The sequence below is a fragment of the Ornithodoros turicata genome, chromosome 1 (genome assembly GCF_037126465.1).
Source record: "Ornithodoros turicata isolate Travis chromosome 1, ASM3712646v1, whole genome shotgun sequence".
In the NCBI taxonomy this organism is placed as follows: domain Eukaryota; kingdom Metazoa; phylum Arthropoda; class Arachnida; order Ixodida; family Argasidae; genus Ornithodoros; species Ornithodoros turicata.
This window is the reverse complement of record NC_088201.1, coordinates 162,438,877-162,462,583: the sequence shown is the minus strand read 5'-3', so window position 1 is coordinate 162,462,583 and position 23,707 is coordinate 162,438,877. Positions and strand designations below refer to the sequence as shown.

The 23,707-nt window shown below is 46.6% G+C and overlaps 1 long non-coding RNA gene across 1 annotated transcript in view; it reads left to right on the top strand.

The window, feature by feature from the left end:
• Positions 1-1,313: 1,313 nt before the first annotated feature.
• The window catches only part of LOC135372203 (uncharacterized), a 70,753-nt gene continuing 48,359 nt past the window's right edge, over positions 1,314-23,707 (top strand). Inside the window, exons 1-2 of the long non-coding RNA XR_010415875.1 lie at positions 1,314-1,599; positions 2,594-2,699. This is a non-coding gene — a long non-coding RNA (uncharacterized LOC135372203). The remainder of the gene's footprint in view (positions 1,600-2,593; positions 2,700-23,707) is intronic.

Genomic DNA, 23,707 nt, shown 5'->3' with positions numbered 1-23,707 from the left:
ATCGTTGTCTGATCTGGCCCCACCCACCTGCCCGCTGAGGGACCTGCCTCTGCTGATCGCCGAAGCTTTCCTCCCTGGATGTGCCCTTGCTCCTTTGGCCACGCTCGAGGCCCTCCTCACGGACCACGTCAGCCAGTTCCACTCTCACCTGGTTGTTGCCACAGATGCTTCCGTGTCCGCCGGGCTGGCGGGTGCTGGAATTGTCTTTCCGCAGTTGGATGCGCAATTCCCGATTCGCCTCCCGGACTTCACTCCAGTATTTGAGGGCGAGCTCCTCGCCATGATACTGGCCCTCCGCATGGTCCCTCAATTCTGCAAGGTTCTGTTCCTGTCAGGCTATCTATCTGTCATCGCAGCTCTGTGGGACCTCTCTGCCGATGCCTGGAAGACCTTCCTGTCCCTTACTCAGAGTCATATCACGGACGTCGTCTTGACGTGGATTCCAGGACATCGTAGCCTCTCTATCAACGAGTTGGCTGATAACCTGGCTAAGGCATCCCTCGGTGGGCCATTCATCGACCTGTTGCCTCCATTGCCCGCAGTAACTTGGGCCAGATATAGGAGGCTGCTGGAGCTGTCTGGACGCCGCTTGCCTAACCCCGTTACGATCACCTTTCCTTCCCGTGGCACACTGACCGCTGCCATTCGCGCCGTGTTGAAGTCCTGCTGACTTGCCTTTAAACTTTTACCTTCACCGCGCGGGTACCCATCCATCGCCAGCGTGCCCTCACTGCGGGCAGGACGAGACCACTGAACATCTGCTGCTGCACTGTCGCCTATACGACAGGCCCCGCCACAACCATTTCACCCTGCCCTTTGCCAGACAAGGCATCCCTCTCTCCTTATCGTCCTTACTCTTCTTCGGAGCCTCACACACGGAGAAATGGATCCCCGAAGTGGCGTCCAGCGTCGTTGCCTTCTTAGCTACCTGCGGCCGCTTTTGAGTCGCCCTGCCTGAGTAACCTGACCACCTAACTCCCACCACCGTTCCCGTCTGTACAACGCACGCCCGTTCCCCTGGTGGTGGTGGTGGTGATGGTGAAAGGGCTTGCCGTTGTCGGCCTCACGTATGTGGGCAACGTCACGACTGACGCCCTGGGGGAAATGTGCGTCCTGGGCCGACTTCTACGGCCCGTCCCGTCCCCCTGGAATTTTTATCCCCCCTCATACGCCTGGCCAATCGCCCGGTGTGGCTACGGGCCGTTTCCTTTGTGCCTGGAGAAGAAGAAGTCTCCCTTGGTGGATAACGGACAGCATCTGAGATCGAAGAAGAAGAAAGGTCATCGAACGACTAACGGTGTATTCCTGAACACCAGACGCTGTCAAGGTACCAGTTCGTTTGAATCGTGAGTACAGACATTATAAGACTCAGCTTTTCTGTGTCTTGTGTACTTTCTATGCTCTTTTTATCGTGTCGTTTCTATTCTGTGTATGTCTTCACTCGTCACCTGTGAGTACGCCTGCAAGTTTCGGATTTCGGAGGCGTAAAACGCAAAACGCCGAGTGTTGGTGCCCTCCTGGAGAGACATGAGACAGTATGTGAGGCAGTGTTTTAGAACCAGCCCCAGTTATTGCGGAAAGAGAAGGGGAATCGGTAAAGTAAGAATATTGGAAATAGTACCGCTACTCCGCATTTGCCATATTGGCACTGAATTCTGCAGTGTTATACTCCTGTCACACGGGGAAACTGAATGTCATTCCCAACGAACGACATTCGTATGAATGTCATTCGCAAAGGCTAGGCGTAGCTACACGGCAAAGAGAAATGACATTCCGTGCTGATGATAATGGCGATTCGTGAAATAGTTGGACAGCTTCATACGAGTGTGCGTGCACTCAATCTTTATATACTTTTGCGTGCTTCTGAAAACTGCGTTCAACATCGCGCCTCCGAACCTGCCGTTTGCTTTGAGTCCGTGCTTTGCATGTTGTACAAGGCCGAAGCCAAGTCGGGTACGCATCTACACGGAGGAGGTCACCAAACAAAATGGCTGATCGCGCCGAGAACGATTTTGCGGCCGGCTATGAACAATGCCACGCGCAACAGCTGATCTGTCTCGTGATCTGTCCACTGGGTCCGTTCTTTTTCCTCACGCGCAAGAGCTGATACGGCTGGAACTACAGTGGGTGTAGGCGGAAGGTAGGCGGTGTAGGCGGTGGGTGTAGGCCATTATGTCCGCCATAGCGCTGAGCATGGCGTCCGTGTTGACAGCGGACGAGAGTAGTTGGGTAGTATCGTGTCAACATTACATTACATCTGCTTTCCTCGTCTCAGATGTCACCATTTTAACAAAAAAATAATGACTGTAAATTTTTCGGTCGCATTTCTGTGGTTCTGAATGCTTGACGTTGTTTCTCACTGCCTCTCTACCGTCCAGGGTATGCAGTTCGTGCGAGGGGGAAGAGTGAATGAGCTCCTCGAACACACTCGCTGGGCGAATGTCAGTCGCGTGTATTGTCATCCTGCGTACCCGTGTAGCATTGAACAAATGACATTCTTACGAATGCCGTTCGTTGGGAATGACATTCAGTTTCCCCGCGTGACAGGGGTATTAGTCGGACAAGTTGTTGAATGTACTTTATAATTCCACAGCCATCGGGGACCCAATTTGTCCGAGCACTCCAATGTACTCCACTCAGGATTACTGCCACATTCACCTACAACGATCCAGCATCATTATGCTTCGACCAAGGCAACGGTAAGTCGTATATAACTATGACATTGTAATTGTTTTATCCCTTGCCAGAAAGTTGTCGCTTAATTGCTTAATTGCTGAAGGCCCTTATTTATAAGTCCGTGCGTTTAAATGCGACCGTCAGTGTTACGTCCGTCTGCGACCCGGAAGCGCCGGAAGCATAGGTTCGCAGAGTTGGGTTCGCAATTTTTGGACGCAACAAATGCCGGCCCTTGCCACGGTAACCGTGCCACCGCGCAACTCTTATCTTCTTTCACGTCACTTCGCGTAGTCGTCTCCAAGCTGTTCCTCGTGTTCGTCGCAAAAGTGCGGACATAGATTGGAAAGCGATTCCGTCGCACCGAAATGGTGATGGACGGACGTATTGAAAGGCAGTAGCGCCGAACAGGCTTTAGTAATGCGCAGCTCAAAAACAGCATGAGGACAAATTGTTTCCTTTTTATCGTCCGAAATCATGCATATGGTAACAAAATGGTAGCTTGTGCATTGCACGCCAAGTGATCCAGTGATCCTGCTTGAACATCGAAATATATACAGAATCCCAAATATTAGTCGCAAACGCTGCCGTGTTCCGAGCCTATAGAGGGTCTGTAGTTTAAAACTGAGATTATTGTAAAGAAATGCTGGAGACTGTCGTCTAAGCCAGTTAAATCAACGCTACAAAAGAGATATGCCTATTGACCTTTTTCGACCGCCTCAATGTCGCCAAGCTCGCCTTTTCCTGTTTCGGCCCTTGCCGCCATAGGAGTATGAATTTTTATTGTCTAAAGGCCTTATTGTCTCTACCTTCCACGTCTTGCGTTCCGCCATGGGTATCTGCTTCCTTCATATGTCCTTTTTTTCGCCTTCGTTGACAATGACACGACCAATAAAAACGGGGAGACTGCTCTGCACATGAAAAGTCCATATTTAACATCTTCTGACTTGGACAAGTGTAATCTGCTCATCTCATTCGGTTGTGGCTGTCACTGAGCTATCTGCTGTTTTGTGCCAGACACGCGAAGCAAATGTGCTATATATGTGTTATGTGCTGCGTGAGAGAAAAGCTCGCTGAAACAAGCCTGAGCTTTTTTTATTGCGGTATGTCGATAACGCTTAGAAGGAATTATGTACATTATGCTAAAGTACCTTTTCGTCGAGGAATATTGTTGTTTTTAGTTAGAATGACGTCAGCCTTGCAGCAACCTGACAGGAGGATACCGGAGCTAAATAATGATAGGTTCTTGTGCCAGACACCGTGAGGGCATTTCTGTATCTCGAAGAAGGATCCTAGCCTCCCTTTCATTTTTCATTTTTGACCACTCATACTGTTGTGTTTCTCGAATACTCATTTGCACACGTGTAGATGTCAATATTTGATTGCTAATTGTGTAGCATCTGTAGGCTTCATGCGACCTTCTTGGACGTTCCCCCACCACCGTCCCAGGAGCCCATCTCATGAGATGTTGCAGAAAATGCCGAGGATCGCATATTAGTTATACACGTTGTGACAGATTGACGATGCCTTTTTTTATTTTCTTGTAGTATTGTGACGCAGAACCATCTGTGAAATACGAATTTTACTACGGAATAGATCACTAACTGCAATCTCAAATCACGATTTTCACACCAGTGCCAATCGTGAGCAACTGCATGCGAAGGACAGAGAGCCCGGGTAATGGGACGCAAGTCTAATTCGTTGTTTACGGGGTAAAGGTCATAGTGAAACAAGTTACGGCAAGTGAAGGAAAACAATTCAACACTTACCTCCGTGGATATTATTTTTTGTGCTAGCATAGTCAAGCTTCATCGGCGTGATTCAACGGGTTCAAAATAGAGGACAGTTAAGTAACAGCCAAAACAAGAAGCGGTTTACGCAACCAGGATGAGCACATTGCACAAATCAGTCGAGTTCAAACTATGGTGTTTAAAACTACCGCAATATAGAATTTTCATTAACATAGAATTTTAAAAGTTATGATTTATTTAATTAGTGATCCTATGCAAACGAGCCGCTCAAACTTCAGTTCATGGCCAATTTCCTAAGGACCATTTACCAACACAGAAGCTTTTTCGATGGCTCCACCTGTGCCGGGGCACCTTCGTGAACCACCAGGTATATAAGCACCAGTAAAACATTACAGACACGATATATGACTGGATGGGGCACTTAACGCCCACTCGCATGCTTGAATTGAATGCAATGGGCAGGCCCTTGCACCGCGGCCGACTTTCCGCATGTATTGAGTCCTGTATCTCGGCACGTGTCGCCTGATACCGGTTGTGTATTTATGCCTTCTTTTCCTTTAATACATTTCAGTTGTGAGTGACGCTTGTGTGTGTCTGTGTGTGTACATTGAGTCCTCGTCTTTCGTGTTTCAAAATATTACAGTATGCTTATCACACAAGTTTGTACGTAAACACGGTCACAAACATACAAGAACTGTCAGTTTGACACCACAGCCGTCATTTTCTGCTCTGTGCGCTCCATTTTCATTTCGCCACACAGAGGTGTTGACAGCTTACACAAAAAGACGAATGAGAGGATTGGTGCATAAAGAATCGGCATGTCACATCGCTGTAGGCAGCACTACCTGTCTGAAGTGATGTGAATGCGAAGCAGACACAAGAAAAAAATGGCGGTGTTTGCGTGGGATAGGCCATTGAAAATGCATGGAGCGAGATTTTGCTTGATTTTTAATTTTCTTTCTACATGACCATAGCGCTTACAAAAAATTAGAATGAAAGTTCAAATAAATGACTACCAGTTTGCAAAGTTTCGGATGGGCAAAACCTAGTCTTCTATTTTTACAGTGCGATCGAAATGTGTAACGTTTGCTAGAATAACCCTGTATATATATCTGCTTTTCTTGTGCCTATCGGCGGTGGTGGAGCAGCATCGCTGAATCACTTGGCGTGGAATGCGTCAAATACCATTGGAATTCGAGGAAGCTGGCACATTGGTATACTGACGGCATGTTGCCGTGAAGATGAGGTGTTACCTGTAGTGAGTCCTACACGGCGTAGTTTGGTCTCACGTTACATTCACTTCTCAAAGTTCTCGAAGTTAGACTACGCCTGAGAATTGCTTATGAACCAAGTGGTGAGCCAAGAGCGTGCCAAAACGTGTGTCGCAATGTCATGGCTGAAATTTGCTGTAGGATAGCGTTTTTGTAATACCATACAAGATCCTATTTCTTACAACACGGTAAAAACAGATAGTAGCCAAAGGAATTCAATTGGCTTTAATGCGGAAACATTAGGTCTTCATTCTCTCTCTCGATTCGTCCTCTACGGGCCTAGGATAATGGTATTTGTATTTGTGTTGCCATTATAGCGGAGTGCTGTTGGTCGACAATTGTCGACACCCTCTTGATATGTAGGCAGCAGTGATTGAAAAAGAAATCCAACAAGGCTCTATCGGTAATTTTAATGGCCCATCCGAATATTTTGACGAATTATCAAGCCAACTTGGCAACGTCAGCAATGTCTAGTGGTCCGACAAATGATGTCCTGCTGTCCGTCTGGTGGGATTAACGGCCTCATAGGAGAACTCAATGGTCCGTCGGCGGGGCTTTAGGTCCAACGGAAGGCGCCTCACAGTACAGCAGGAACGCCTCGGGAACGTGGCATACAATGGAATGGAAAAATGGCTTACGTTAAGACCGCTGAAAACAGCAAGGGAACACCACAGGACATAACTACACAAATGGAAGTCCCCCCCCCCCCCTCGGTTCAACAAGTACTAACGCGAAAATGCGACGATAATTTGCAATTGCGCGTAATGGTTTGTACAGTGTCAAATGTGCATAGGAGCACAAGCGTCATGTAATGCCAGAGAGGGCAATGTGCTTGGGTTTGATGTAAAGAAGAACGTTTTTGACGGGCCTTTAGTACCTCAAATAGCACACATAATAAGCTTGTAATGTAGTTGCTCGTTGTGGAAGTCTTGGTCTTCCAAAAAATCGGTAGCCCTTCCAAAGGTGGAATGTGCACCCTTCGTGCGGGATACACTGTACAATCTCCAACACACTAGATACAGTGCACAACACTGCAGTACAAGTCATATTCGATAATTACAACCACAGCACCATTGTCACTGCTACCAGATCGATCAAAGTCGCCATCCTGCCATGTAGTTCAGCCTATTCGCCGCGTAAAACCTCTGGGATGGCGATCTTGTAGGTCCGCTTGTTGCCAACATCGCAATATATTCCACCTCAAATTCCGCCGCGTTATGAACGCTACAGGGCTGTGGGGCTTGCGCTGCGCGTGCAATAATCATACCCCCTGTTGAACATGTTTTAAAGGAGTACAGAGGGCCATCCAAAAGAATTTCAGATTAAGACATCTGACGAAAGTGTGTGTGTCATTATACCGAATGGCGCGAAAGGTTTTGATGTGTACAATTTGTTTCCCAGAAAAAAAAATCACATAAACATAGCTCCGCGCGTTCACCCTTAACTCGCCACTCCAGCTATAACGAGGATGAGTAGGTATGATGCCACATCACCGATGACGGTATAAGGAGAACTCGTTCTGATTCGCCGGTCAGTGGGGGGTTAGCGCCTTGTCTCTTTGCCGCCGTAAACCTGTTTTGCCAGCTCTCCCGGAGAATTGGGGATAGAAGGAGCGGCCGAAGCATTACCGAGCAAGGAGAAAGGCTTTATCAGAACCCCGAACAGCCGAGTAACAGACGACAGCGGAGTAGCAGACGACAGCGGAGTAGCAGACAACATTTCTCTAGGCCAATCAGCGAGCGTTCTCCTTATAGCGTCAGCGCGAGGTTCCAGGCAGATCACAGGCTGGTACTGCTCTTCACCACCGTTGCGCACGGCCGCTTTTTGCAGCGTATTTTAAATTCAATTACTGCGATAATTAAGACTCTGTGGTGTAAATTACTTCGCATGGTGCATCATACTGGCCTACTTAACAGTTTTATAGGAAGAAAACTGTGTTAAAAATGACTTCTGTGCTACTTTAAGCGTTCTACTCCGACCGAGAATGAGTAGTCTGTCGCACACTACTGAGAATTGGGGATTGCTGGGAATTTGGAACTATGGAATTTCTACAGAAATAAGTACAGCCTATAACAAAAGGAAATTTTGTAGATCTATAGGCATCAGCACTACCTCCTAATAAAAAAAATAACTTTTTTTTCTCAGCGATTTAAATGTAGTGCATGTGTAGAGAATAATACGTAGAAGATAGGACAGAGAGACTGTTGGATGACGATCTTTTACTGTGGCATGAGAAGAACAGACAAGTGATACAGAATGCTCGTGCGGTATATCGTACTTCCATACCGTTTTCTACAATACATCAACAGGTTGGCCGCCGCGAGATGATTCAGCGGCCATTTCGGACGCCTTCAATTTGTAAAGGCGCAGTACTGCTCTCCTTACTGTTGTGCGGTTCGGTTAGGGGTCCTTACTAGACACAACCTAGCACTCCGGTCAGAGCCTGGAAAGATCTTTTCGACCACTGGTAACTTCGACTGAAGTCTTGGACGACAGATGTGGTCTTCCACGAGGACGATGTCTCCAATCCGGAACGTAGATCAGTTAGATATTCCTTGCGCCATCTTTTCCATGCCGCTTCGAGATACTCCATCTGCCTCTTCCATGTCCCTCGGAACATGTCCCTCGATTTGGCGGCATGGATCATCTCCTCCGCAGGAGGGTGTGACCCCGTCGGATAGGAAATAAAACGTCTTCCAATTATCATGCTTGCTGAAGACACTGGCACACGTTCAGAGTTGTTGTAAACGAACGTTACGGGTCGTGAGTTGACCATCGCTTCAACCTCGGTGAGTAATGTCTGCACCACGACGAGGTCGTTCATGTTTCTTGAGAAGGTTTTTCTGATAGCCTACTTTTTATTTATTTATTTATTTAGGATATGGACCATTACAGGTGGCTGGACTGCAAAACAGGTTCTAAATTTGCAACAAAAGTTCGTAAAACGTAAGACGAGTATCGTAGCAGACGTTTAAGTTGGGACAACCTTCCCAGCGCCCTTCGGACTACAATCTCTACCAAAGCTGAGGGCCAAAGAATATTCCAGGTGAAATGCTTAGCTTCAATGAAGGGCAGGGTCTACGCCGGTAAAGTCAACTTGAGGAGGGTGTGCCGTGCAATTCTGGGAATGACTGAAATATCGAAATCCTCTTCAAAATCACAGCATCTAAAATACTGTTCATAAGGCGAGTGTAATCCGCAGCGCTTCCAATTGAAAATGACGACTTGTATTGCAATCATGCCCTTGCGCGAGGCCTCAAGACGGACTATTTGATTAGCTCTGCATCAGTAAGGAACAAAGGGAGTTCAAGTTACAGGCCTGAAACTAGATTGAGTGATATACTAGCATATATACTATATACTGGGTGTGTCACTTGAGAGTGACCATAATTTTATTAAATTCGTGGTTAGCTTTTCTTTCCGACGGTCGTTGAATATACCTATTCTTCACGGGACCTACTCAATGGTGGTGGTGTATTACTAACTAGTGCAGCCATTGATTACTTTTATAATGAATCTTCATAATTCTTGAACACAAGCTGATTGCGCAATTCCAAATTAGGAGAGCATAACCCTGAGAAATCTAGTCAGCAAGAATCGAAACAGCAGCACTTTTCTATGCCGTAAAACTGAGCGATAATGCATGATCTTCGAGCGTTGCGCGAGTTCAGCGGCCGCTTTTTCCTATCACTCTCACCGTTTGACAATACTGACATCACGCCGCTCCTCAAAGCATGCCCCCCCCCCCCCCGCTTCCTGGCGTCCTCGTTGTTTTTCTTTTGTTAAAATTTGATACAACGTAGACACTTATTGAGCAGCAGAATCGGTGATTTCATGTTTGTTATCTGCCAGGTTTTTGCAGTAATGCATTGGTAGTTTTATTGCGTGACGTTTATCACATCAAATCGCGAACTGTGTTGCGAGGTGTTGGGCAGATCAAACTAGATCGAAAAAAATCAAAATCAAATACGGCATGTTTTATGATAATGTAGACTGAGAAACGGCATCGATATTTCCCTCACTTCCAGGGACAAAGCTGGCTGTTCCATGATGTCAGTTAAGAAAGGGTGACACCGATACAGGGAGAGGGGAAATTGACCGCAAAACCCCTACAGTGCTTTCGCACATTTTCTTACCAGAGCGCAAAAGGGCTCTGTGGTTTCGGTTCATATATTCAACGACTTTTGCGAAATAAAGTCAATCGCGGATTTAATAAAATTCAGTCAGTCTTACGTCACGTACCCTGTATATATGACAATAAGCACGCATATTTTTAACGTATTCATTATATTCCTATCTAGAACGAGCTAACCCGTAAGGAGATTACGGTCTTGCATATGCTGCATGAGTACGAAAAATGTGGCGAGTTAGGGAATGACATGTATACACTGCAAGAAATACACGTGGGAATTTGTTCATCTTAATCTCCTTTACCATGAGATCTCGTCAAAAGCTGGCCCGCATAATTGGTTCCGTTGTCACATCGACCTCGAATGAGAATTTGATGGGTGTGTCTTTACAGGGAACAAAGGGCCAAATTCATGTTAAAGGATTGACGATCATCTACATTACAACAAACACGCGTGACACTTTGTGCATCCTACTTAGTTTCGCCATAAGTGGGCCCGCACGACAATTCCTTGTCAGGTTGGTCTGGATCAATGAAAATTTGATGAGTTTCGCCTTGACAGGGAACAAAGGGCGTTTAAACCACGGGTCCGAAATTTATGGTAAATGATTGACATGTATCAACACTACAACAAACAAGCGTACCCTTAAATACAAACACGTGTACCTCTTAGAGCGCTCCAAAGTTGGCTCGCATAATTTGTTCTGTCGTCACATCGACCTCGACTTCAGGCAAGAAAGGACATTTATGCCACAAGTCCGAAATTTATGTTAAATGATTGACAATAATTAATCCAAAATTCTGACGCTCTCGCCCTACCGTTACTCTCATAACTCCCTCTACAAAAAAAGAAAAAAACTGAAACCAGACCGCGGATCGAATCACGGCCCCACAAAGTAATGACCAATATCTTTACCACTGAGCCAACACCACCCGTTGCTATCGCCCTCAGAAATTAAGTTACAGACTCTTCGCAAGCCACACTGAGCTTGTTAACACTTCTTTCGTCGTTGGAACAAAATTAGAGCATCCCACAGTTGTGCACAAAGTTGCAAAGCGTACAAGACAAATTACAGACAACAGACAGACAACTTTCATGTCCTACATGAATATTTTCTGGAGAACCCATTGTTCTGGCCAAGTACAAAAGAATAGCACACCAGTGCATTCTACCATCAAGCCAACACGGCGAAAATAAGTCCTCCAGGAACAAAACTGTGACGCTCTTGCGCTTCCATTCCACTAGTACACCATCGAAGGGCTTGTCGCAGCAACCCCCCCCCCCCCCCCCATGTGTGGACATTTCTTTCTCAAGCTCAGGGTCAACAGATATTCTAACAAAACAGATGGAATGCATTGCTTCAATGGTGGGCAGCGAGTACGCCGGTCAAGCCAACTGTGTCCCGCATTTCTGGGAATGATGTTCCTAATTTCAAGCACAATAGCTAGTGCAAGGAACATTTGTTTTAAGTGTATGCCTGTGAGAGATCTAGCAGACTCGTCATTCTTCAGCACTTGTTTGACAGTCGTACGGTGATCAGGAGCTTCCTCCAAGACACTGCAGTTTGCACTGGAGCGATCCAAAGCCTTGGATCGCTCCATCGAACTTTTGTCTTCTGCAGTTCACTGGACAGTGACGCCGCTTTTTTTTTTCATTTAAAAAAATGTCAAAGTCCTCTGAATATATCATTGGTTCTGTGCTTGTATGCTTTTCGTGGGTGGAATCTTGCTCATCTGCTCATCCGTGCTCCAATGCTTCACATGCTGGCTTTATTGTTTTGTGTCTGTGGTGAAGGGGGTTGTACAGGCGCAACTGCATCCGGGAACAACTCAACACATCCCGAAACAAGATAATCGGTGCATCGTTATCCGAACCAGATGCAGTGCAAATGCAAACACCACGAATCCATAGCGTTAAAAAGGCGGTGAAGTCAGGTGGGGCCTTTCTGGTTTTGTGGAGTCGGCGGCGCCGTCGCGCTCCGATTCACGCGAAAAGGGGTAAATACTGTTTGGTTATTCGTGCGGGATTCTACGCGTGATTCTCGTCCCACAAAGGAAGTGTGCAACTGGAGTGCTGTCATGAGTTGGAAATAGAGAGGAAATAGAATACGAGAGTGCAGTCGCATTTCAAGGACGGACAACAAAGACAGGATTACGTCCCCAATAACACAGACGGTCTCAAAGACACCTTCACAGTGTCACCGTGTATCCCTAGAACGACTTGAGGATGACACTTACGGACTGTCCGTGAAGTCATTCAGGTACGTCCTGTGCCTTTCCGGTGAGTAGCTCTCGGGATTAGAAATACTACCCAGTTTAATTTACCTCCACAAATATTGAGTGATACATGTGTTTTGCTTTTTGGGCCAATCCCAGGGGCTGAATGACATTCGTCAAAAACAAGGAGCGTTCCTCCAAAAAAGGTCTGTCCATGAAATATGAAGCATTTATCGCGGAATTGATATAAAAGCGCAATACTGTAGCACTGCTTTTGACTATCGAGGGTCCTACCTGAATGTCTCAAACAAAAAGCAATAAGAAACACTACTGGAAGGTTAACACTTGGAGAAGTTCGTCGCTTGAGCATTGTTTTGAGTACCCTTCGTTTTGTGTCGGGGGCGAGCAGGACTCTTGAACCTAGGGAGGGTCGCGTAACAAGGGAGTTCCAGTACCTTTCGAAGTGGGTTTCTCGGCCTTTGTGGTCTGGGTAATATTACTTTTTCCTTTCACCTCCTAGATCTGTCTTGTTAATCTTCACCTAACCTCCTAGACTTTGTTTTGAATCGCCGAGCTCATTTTCGTTATTTGTTCGTTTCGTTACATGAGGGTTACATGGGATACGCTATGGGTGGATTTCGCCCTCCCGCAGACGTCCTGTTTGTTTCTGTATGGTAACCGTCGGATATTCCAGGGGGTACGAGAACCTCTTTCCGTTTGTACGATGCTCTACAAACATCGAAAGATGCTCACCATGAAATGATACGCACTCATGAGACTCCCTCGCTATTAGGAATTGAACAGTGTGTTCGTTTTGCTTCAAGTTGGAATCTGGGTACAGTCTGTCAGCAAGCGCCACTGAGTGGGCTTCTGTATACAGGGTGTTTTCTCTAACTTGTTCAGAAATTATATTTAAAGCGAGCGATAAAATAAATTACTTCCACTTGAGTAAGAAACAGGTACTGCTTCACTAGTAGCACCTGAAAAGTAGCACTAGTTTCTCTTTTATCGCTCGCTTTAAATACAATTTCTGGACATGCTAGAGCAAACACCCTGCATACAGAGCACACATGTATCACTACTTTGGATCAGTACTGTGTCAAATAAAAGCCTCTTATTTTGAATGACTAAATACGGCGACAGGCGTGAAAACCATTAGAACTAGCCAAGGTCGCCTGAATCGCGAGCCACACAGGGAAGCTCCTGATTTTCCGACGCATAATACATAATCTGTCAAATGTCGCAATTATATTGGTCGTGTGCCCAGTATCGTGGGCTCTATGGGGAGCTGTTGTACCTTGTGGCAGTCTCCGCTTGTGGAGCCTGTGACAGCAGATCAGCTAGAGTCTATATATATCGCTGGAAGTGTGGATGGTATAATGAGAGGCAATACTTATAAATGAGGGCGACGGCCCTGTCCATGGAGAGGGGGCCCGTACAACACATTTTGCACAGGATGGAACGATGGAGCTCCCATATATTAAGAAGGATGGTCTGATCCTCTATTTAAAAGCCAAAACGTACAGAACAGAACGTATAACAAAATGATCGATTGTACGGCATCGATAGGTCCTCGAACTGCACACTTCTTTCTAGGATTCTACATTTCTGTGGATTTCTCGCAGCAATTTCGTTTTCTCGTCAAACCCACATTATAACGAAGAAACACAACACTTGTACTGCGTACACTTTTGGAACTTCGCGGTGGATGGCCGTGGTATCACTGTACCAGAGAGGATCGTGATGTCTCTCCACTGGAATAACCAGGCCTTTGCTCACCTCAGGAGTCGAAGCAGGGTATCACGAACGATTGAGCCACTGCTGTTCTATCCTTCCTTGACTAGGATTCCTAGAGGGGGTCTTTCGCCTCCCAGGTGTCGGTTGGTGTTACGCTATTTTATGTTTGTAGTGAAACATACGCCGCGGTTACATGAACACAACAGGAACGGGACGATGTGACTTACTGCATCTCCACACATCAATCCTTCCTAGAATCTTGGTTGACACGACCTGATATTTCTGTCCCGTTCATGTAACCGAGGCTATGGAGCCAGGACCCGACGTGACGAGCTCCCTGCCTGTGGCGCTGGAGTTTTTCCGCAGACAGTGGTGCACATTAGTGAGATAGCCGCTCATCCCGTCGCTTTGTTGGGCTAACGCTGCGTCGGGAACCTATAACGATTAAGATGCAGACAAAGCGCGGACAAGAAACGTTCCGGTGGTTTACTGACTGGCACAGAGCGCGCCACAGCAGGCGAATATCTCAGCATGACATGGCATAACATTGTCAATGCAGCAGCTCATCGAAAATGCAAACCATCAGTGCTAAGGAAAAATGGAATGTTCAGCTTCTCATTCAACAACTGCTCTTTTCCAAAGCATTCAAAAATATGCGATTTTGGGAGGGGTTTGAACCCTCTAAAGCCCCCTCTCGCTATGCCAGTGGTCCCCTTGGACGGAGCCAGTATGACCATATATTTCGCTATATGCTTCTAAAGCATGGTCTCCCGTCTACTGCGGACAACTCAGATATTGAGAACTCAGCAAATATGCTGCCATTAACACGAAAGCACTCTCGCACTAGCAGTCCTCATCTTTGCTAGTTCACTACATAAAGGCATTTTCTCACATTGGTTATGCTTCAACTCGTTGCGGATTGAGCTCCTCGCCGGTGCGGTACGTATAGTCGCAGTGGTTCCAATCAACGCCACCTAAACCTCCGGTCGTATTCATCCAAAGAACATGAGAGGCACTTCAATGATGAGTGGCAAGTTCTTGGTCAAAGACTATTGGAATGTTGTACTCCATTCCACTCAGGGCAATCCTGTCGCCTTGGCGTGCCACTGTCGTAGTTTTGCTCTCCCTTACAAAAATGGCTGTTGACTTTTTGTTTCCATTATGCAGAACTCAGTGAACAAACAGCACAGACATTCAGTAGACTTTCTATTAGCCTTGTGCCTATACAGGAAGGTAACAGGTCTTCCGGTATACTCTCCATATACTTTACAAAAATTTTGTGTGACTTTCTCGTGTAAGTCTTGTTATACGTGATCTCAATTTCTCTGTTGATGATTAATTGTTGTGACTCAGCTGTCAATGAGTCAGCGTCACCCACGAAGCTACGTTGGTTCTTTTTCCAAACGCCCTGCGGCCGTTACATGAGGCATCGGTATATTCTTCTTAATCGAGGAAGATACATGATTATGTTAAGCCCGATTAACACCATCCCGCGTATGATGTGAAGACTCTATGTGGACTTTCTGTGACTTGAGCGAAGTTTAATTTCTCCGTATGGTATTGTTTCTCTTGTATTGTTCACTCGCAACACGCATAAAATACATGAAATGAAGTACTGCAAAACTATATATGTATCTATTTTATTTCGAAAATCCATACCTTGAAAGTGATATTCAGTGTCGACACAGTCATGAAAAAAAAAAGGGATGCATAAATAGCACATGCTTCATGCCTCACAGTGTCGCGTCGCACAATGGAGTCAATGACCAGTTGCGGTTCGAGTTCTTCTGGCGACCCACCGTACCGGAGGAGTTCAAATTCACTGAACTTCCTTTCAAAGATCTGGAGAGAAATGTGTCTGTGTTCTAACGCAAGTGAGTAAAACCCGAGTAAAATGGTCACTGCAACAACAAATTTGGTTCACCCAGCTTACTGTTCAACAAAGTAAGACCTGCAAAAGCGGGAATAAAATTAGCACAATCAACACAGGCTACGAACTGATACTTGTACACTTACCTGACGGGACGTAAAACTGCAGCCGCCGCTCGAAACATACAGCACAACAGGAATGGTAGGAATACAAGTGAAGCTTAATCACACACTTCTATCCTCCTTAGTTCTTTCATGGCCTGCAAAAACTAGAATGAAATAAGCAGAACCAACACCGGCCACGACTGATACTTGTGCACTTGCCTGACTGGACGCAAGACTGCAGCCGCTGCTCGAACAAATCCTACACACCTACAGCACAACAGTCATCGTATGAATATAAGTGAAGCTTGATGAGACACTTCTATCACATAGATTACCTCTGACAACGCAAAATCATATCCTCCTTTGTTCTGTAATTGACGAGCGAATGCTGAGAGCCGCAACCGTTACGACATTCCCATCATGCTGATGGCGATGACTCCTTCGTGATGAAGCGAGGGCGAGGCACGGAGGCGCAGAATCAAAATATGCAGCAAACCTGTCGCATGCTCATGATCCTCATGTGGTCGCATAAGTTGGAAATATATTGTGTACTAAACTGAAGTATAAATAGTACGAGGAACCGTCTTCTCAAAGCCATCGAAAATGTATTTAGTGTTTTAATATGTAGCTAAAAGGTGGCAAAGTGGAATTCAAGCTACTACATTTAATCATAAGCTCAAATCCAAATACCGCCAAATACCGCCTTGTTTAGAGAGCCGATAGCACGGACCTCTCCACCTTCCAGGAGTGGTGTACACCCCACGACTTTTTGCAACATACCCAGAAATTGCTGATTTTACTCATACAGCTTGTCTCCTACTGAATAGATCGACAAGTATGCTTCTATATATGTATACCCCCCCTATGGGATGATCGGTACCCCCTTGAGGTCGACTTCTGTGGACATTACTGTCCTATAATGCACTAATTAATAATACAGAATTCGTCTATGCAGAAAAAAAACGGTTGGAATAAGTACTTGCTACATATGCGTATAGAAAGTCCAGACTCTCAACAACGACAGCTATGTACCTTGTCCACAGAGGGTATACACATAAGGCAGTTCAAGAGATTGTCAAAATTATGTCAATAGCAATTCTTGTTGACCTGATCAACAAGAAGTCAAAGCCAACACACTTCAAGACAGGAAACAAGAAGTCCACAAGAAGTCTGCAGAAAGGAAAAATCCATTTTCATAAGGGCGGTCTTCCGCACGCAGAGATTCGTAGCCGAAATCTACTCGCAGCTTAGACTCCCGTGGATTTCAGGAGGAAGGCTACTTGGCTTAAATAACAAACCGCCACGCCCCAGAGTTCGCAGCGCGGGACTCCCCCATGTCTAGCAGATAGCTATCCGCCACACTACTGAGGATCACCGGAGTCCGCAGACCGGAATGACGTTCAAGTCAACTCTGATTCGAGCTGTAAAGTGATGAGTCCTTGTCAGTCACAATGTTCCGGCGCACGGTGTTTGACAACGCTGCCCAGCGTGAGAAAAAAAAACATCCCTCGGTTCACGCTCACCATTCAACCTAGTGTGTCACTAAAGGGACTATGAAATTTCCCGAACCCCCATACTTTTTTTTCGCTGGAAACTGTTCTTCCCGCCGAGAAACTAACATGCCACAAATTTTTCCGGACGAAATCGCTCCACTCTGTGAGGAGTGCGCGCTCGAAATGTCTCTTCCGCGTTCCTCCTCTCCCGCGCACATTCTGCCGTCGATGGTGTAACTGTACGGACCGCACTACTGTTCGCCGTTACTTCATCGGTGTTACTCAATGGCAAGTAATGCTGCGAGCCCGCTGTAGCTGGCGCCGTCTAGTCCAGTCGCACTTAGAAGGTCACAGGGTCTCTGGTCGCATCTGAGGGTTGAAGGTGAAGCATTACGTTTTCTTTGTTGGAGGCGTTCAGATAGCACGCTATAATGAACAGCTTTTTGCGTGTGAATCGTTTGCTACAGTTGAGCTGGCAAGTATGACATGTGAGCTGTACGTTTTCATCGAATGCCGATGCGTTAGAAAACTGTGCCCAATCCTCAAACGGCACGATAAAACTTCATGGTGGCGGTTTTCAAAATCTTGTGTAGGTTTCCATAGGCGAGGTTTTACTGTGTGCAGTTGGTTTGTTATCTGCTTATCCCAAAAAGCTTGCCAATCCGTGTGGATGGCTTTCTTCAGCTGCTGCAGCAAGTCGTTAAGAGGAATCTCAAAAGGAGTTATATCGTTGCATAAAGCAGCAGATGCCGCGCGGTCTACTTTCTCATTGCCGGAAATTTTGACATGGCTGGATACCCAGCACAGTCTCAGCTGGAACCCTTTTTCTTGTATAATGCTAGCTAGGAATTATGCGCGTCTTGCCAAAGAGTCTGTGTAGATTACTGTGTGTCTCATGCGTGTTTGTAAAACATGGTTCAGTGCTATGATAATACCATAGAGTTCTGCAGTAAAAATTGAAAAGACATTGTTTAGGCAATGTGCCTTTGTGCACGAGCCACATACCATAGCACATGACACTCCTGTGGAAGACTTTAAAGCGTCAGTATATATTTCGGTGTGGTCCCCAAAGCTCTCCTTGAGAATCAGAAATTCCTGCTGGATTTCTGTGGTGGGTGTTTCCCTTTTATTAAACTTTGCAAGTAAAATGTCATATGCAACTGGTGGTTGCCAGGGAGGAGTCATCTTACTGGCAACCAAGGAAGGTGAGTTGTAGCTGAAAAAGCCATAACATTCGACGTCTCGTTGTACACGAATGCTGAAAGGTGGCACAGCTCTGGATTTATTAAGAAACAGTTGTTTGAAGATGCTCTGTGTCACTGAAGGAAACGAAGGATGCTGAGGGTGGCCTCTTATTCTCAAACCATAGGACAAGGTAATATAAGACCTTCGCCTCCCTAACGGCCACTCATTTGCCTCTGCGTACAGACTGTAAACAGGGGTGGTTCGGAAAGCCCCCAGCGCCAGTCGCAAACCAAGGTGGTGTACTGTGTCGAGGGCCTTTAGCGTGGACGGTCGTGCTGACCCATAAGCAGGGCATCCGTAATCCATTTTAGAGCGGACTACAGACCGGTAAATGCGAAGGAGTGTTTCCCGATCAGCACCCCACGACCTGTGGGATATGACCTTGAGTATATTTGTAGACTTTAAGCATTTGTTTTTCAAGTTCCTGATGTGTGCCCCAAAAGTAAGCTTTCTGTCAAACACAACACCGAGGAACTTCTCTTCAGTGCATACGGGCAGGTTTCGACCATTGATGGATAGTATCGGGTCTGGGTACAGACCCCTTCTCCTTGAAAAAGGGAACACAAACAGTTTTTTCGGGTGAGAAACTAAACCCGTTTTGACCTGCCCATTTAACCAGTTTGTTAATTGTAAGTTCGAGCTGCCTTTCGCATGTACTCAAGTTTGTTGAATAAGAAATCTGGACTTCATCAACATATAAGCAATAGGAAATGGACGGGGGAATTGCAGCAGCTATTGAATTCATTTTTATAATAAAGAGAGTAACGCTAAGCACACAGCCTTGGGGAACTCCATTTTCCTGAATGAAAGGACGTGAAAGAGTTGTCCCCAGTCGGACCCTAAACGTCCTTCCCTGGAGGAAATTCATCAGGCAACGTAGGAGTCGCCCTCGAATGCCAATCGCATAGAGATCTCTGATAATACCGTAGCGCCAGGTGGTATCATATGCTTTTTGGAGGTACGAAAACACTGACACACAGTGATGTCGTCTCACGAACGCCTCACGAATTGTGGATTCTAGTCTAACTAGATGGTCCAAAGTTGAACGTGCAGGTCTAAAACCACACTGGTAGTTCTTAAGGCAGTTATTGTCCTCTAGATAGTACGTCAGCCGGTTATTGACCGTTCTTTCGAATGTTTTACCGAGGCAGCTAGTTAATGCAACAGGTCGGTAACTTGTTGGACTGGACGCATCTTTCCCGGGCTTCAAAAAAGGAATGACTGTGGCTACTTTCCACGCTGATGGCATTTGTCCCTCGTCCCAGACCGTGTTGAAGGACTTCAGTAGATGCTCTTTGGAATCATCGGACAAATGACTAAGCATTGGATGTGCAATGCGGTCTGGTCCAGGAGCGCTGACTCTTACTGAAGCCAGCACTCGTTGGAGTTTTACCATGGTAAAAGGCTGGTTGTACCGGTAGTTTTCACCACCCGTGATTGGAATTGTTTGCCTTTCGGCTTGTTCCTTGATACGCAGGAAGTTTCGATCATAATGTGAGGAACTCGATACGTCACAGAAATGTTGACCAAGGACATTAGCCAGCTCTTCTCGGCTCTGACACGGGATGCCATTAACCTGAAGAAGGGGAATGGAAAAACTAGTGTAATCACCCTTAATTTTTTGAAGTCTTTCCCACACAACCTTTGACGGTGTTGTGTGCGCTAACGAAGAGACAAAGTTACGCCACGACGTCCGTTTTGCTTGTTTTCTGGTCCATTTCGCCCTGGCTCGTGCCCTCTTGAATGTCAGTAGATTTTCAGGAGTGGGGTATCTGCGGAAGATACCCCATGCTCTGTTTTGTTGCTTTCGTGTCTGTGTGCATTCATCCGTCCACCAAGGTTTGGGACACTTGGAGAGCCGGCCAGATGTCTGCGGGACAGACTGTTCAGCGGCACCTATGATGCCCGTTATGACAAACTCGTTTGCCTCTTCAATGGACATGTGTTCAAAGTATGGAGAAACAAGCTTTGCCTCGTATCGAAAAGGCTCCAGTCAGCCTGTGGAAGTTTCCACCTTCGCGGCCGCGTCGAGATGGAATTTGTGGAACCACGAAATTTTAAAACTACCGGGAAGTGGTCACTTCCACGAGGATTCTGGTCCACTGTCCAGTCCAGACAATGGAAGAGGGAAGGACTGCACAGTGAAATGCCCAAGCAAGAAAAACTTTGTGTTGAGGAGTTAACGTATGTAGGCACCCCAGACTTCAAAATGCAAAAGGACCTTGAAAGAAAAACTCTCTCCAACATCTTTCCTCGCGTATCCAGTCTTGCACTGCCCCATAAAGGATTGTGGGCATTCAGGTCACCCAGAATCATGAATGGCTGTGGGAGTTGATTACACAAATTTTCAAAATCTTTGTTCTATTAATTCTGATGGGGGAAGGTACAGTGAACATATAGTGAAAACCCTATCGAGGCACACTTGAACAGCAACTGCTTCCAATTCTGTAACAAGTGGGATTTGTTTTACAGACACATATTGCGGAAGGACTATAGCCACACCTCCAGACGCACGTGTGGTACCTGTACGGTCCTTCCTGAAAATATTATGTCTGTGGAAGGGATTGAAACTTTGTTCCTGAAGGTAGGTTTCCTGTAAACAGAAGCAAACTGCAGCGTACTTTTCAAAGAGATCGTGTACATCGTCTATGTTAGTGTAGAGGCCTCGACAGTTCCATTGAAGGATTACCTGTCCCATAATGAAAGTAGTGATGAATAGGAACAAAGAGAGACTGTACATTATGTGGGAGGTGTAACCCTGGGGGGGGGGGGGTTGCTTGTGTTTCCTTAGGGACGTACTCCCCCTGCCTCGGCCTCCTTTTTTCGTTCTTTGTTCCTTCCATGGGGAAGGATTGGTGGGAAGGCTTCACGATGATTTCTGCGACAAGCAGTCATCATCGTCAACATCCATCGTGTGTGTGGCAGTCTGGGATGAATCCCCTGTGAGCCCGTCCCAAACTGACAGCTCGCCATCAACCTCCGTAGAGTCCGTGACCACTACCTCCCGGCTGCCCACGTGAGCAGCCGGTGCAAGCGGAAGAGAACTCCCCGCAGGCTTTTCTTCTGTGTGGGGTGGAAACCCAGAAGTCTGCGTCTCCACAGATTTTCGCAGTGGTGCCACTCCCCGGCGCACCACCTCGGAGAACGTGCCTTGTTTGGCAAATTCTACCTGTGTTTTTGCTTCTCTGTACGAGATATTCTGTGTCACTTTAACTTCGAGTATTTCTTTCTCTTCCTGCCAACGGGGGCAGGACCTCGAGTAGACAGGGTGGCTCCCTTCGCAGTTCGAACAGTGGACTTTTTGGACACATTTTGGACAGATGGCCTGTCCTCGACAGACCTGTGACCCATGTCCAAAACGCTGGCACTTGAAACAGCGTCGCGGATTTTGGATATACGGACGTACATGGCAATTAAAATAGCCTGCTTTGATGGTCTGAGGAAGCCTGTGCAATTGAAAGGAAAGGACAATGTGCTTCGTCGGCATGTCTTTGCCATCCCGACGCATCACAATTCTCCTTGCAGTCACAACGCCTTGGTCTTTAAGCCCTTCCTCGATCTCAGTGTCTGAGCAGTCAAGGAGTTGGGACTCTGACATAACTTTCATCACTACGTTAAGTGTTCGGTGTCTGGTCACAGTGACTGATATATCGGCAATTTTGTCAAGTGAAAGGAGAACGGAGCTTTGTTGCCTTGTGGTCAATTTGCAGATCTCCTGTGGTCAGCTTTCGAGCATTATAAGACTTCCCTATTGTCCTTTCTAAGTCTCTTGCAATAGTGAATGGGGATACCTTAGCCATGGGTTTGGTCTCATCTTCAGAGTGGACTATGAGGAACTTCGCAAACCAGGGTTCAGGAGTCAAGTCGAGGATTTGCATAGCTGGTGCATCGGTGCAGCGCCTCTTTTGGCGGTGATCATGTTTTTTTAAACGAGAAGAATCCATAAAAGAGAAGACTGATTCAGTGCAGGAGGTGTGTCGCCCACCATCGAGCCCAACGAGGGAACGTGTCCCACACGCTAACACCTGCCTCTGCACTATACCCAAATGCAGCTTCTGGAGAGTGAAAGACTTCCCTTGCCGCCAAAGAAGGTGAAAAGAGGAAAAAGAGAGAAAGAAAGAGACAAACGAAGAGAAAGTAACGAAAAGGGAGATGGCGACTAGCTGAATAATCGTGGCCGGGTCTTCCAGGACCACCCCACTATGGGAAGCAGGGGCCAAAGCGGTGTGTTCCTTTCCCGGAGGGGCCCCGAAGGGTCCTAAACAACTTCCAGGTCCGCTCAACCGCCAGGATCCCCCTTTCCCCAAACACAGGACAGCCACGCACAGCTATACGTGGGGGTCTCCCTCCTGCGGCAACCCAACTGTGAGTGCAGGAGGGGGCTACTGCGGCTGCTGCCGGGCGATGGGGGCGCCAAGTTCGCCGGGTGAACAATATACAGAGCCCGAATGGTAGGCAAAACACTGCATTAAAGAGGAATCTGGAAAGAGGGTGCACAACATTTGTCTGCTCTGAATAGTGGGTTACAATGATCATGCCGTCTCACCGAAGGGGTTTCAGGCTCCGCTGAGGAAGTCACCTGTGAACATGAAAGCAGCTGAGTGAAGAGAAAAGAACGGATACGTACGTTCAACATATTACATAAATATTCTGTTGTATGGTTTCTAAGATCATGCTAAACTATGTGTACTTTTATCAACAGTGCACCACCTGTGTTTAGGGACTAGATTCGGTAACTTCTATGTTCTTTTTTTTACTCTCTTTGTGCCGTAAGCGGCGGCAAGGTTCAGAGTCACGCATATGAGAATTAACCCATTCACGCAATCCTGAAATCTATTATAGCATTTGAACCACGCGGAGTGAGAGACCTTTGCTAGCCCCAATAACGAAAAATACTCATACCTTTGCGCCGTTTAGGTGGATGTTCTTTCTCCGTTGTGGACATGTTGCTACACCTTGATTCAGACGAGACTGAGCTCATTATCCAGTACGTTGAAGAGATTCAGCGTACCCTTCGTAAATTCGATCATTGAAACGTCCGCTGAAAACACGAGCAGTCGATGGCACCACATAGTCTTTCCACTCCGGCGGTCCGATTGCTTCGTGGCATCAAAAGCTCGTCACTGGGAAGCATGAGACATTGGATACCAGGCGAATATTGACGTAAATTCGGAAAACCACAGGATGCGACTGCGATAGACTGCGACCATCGCGCGG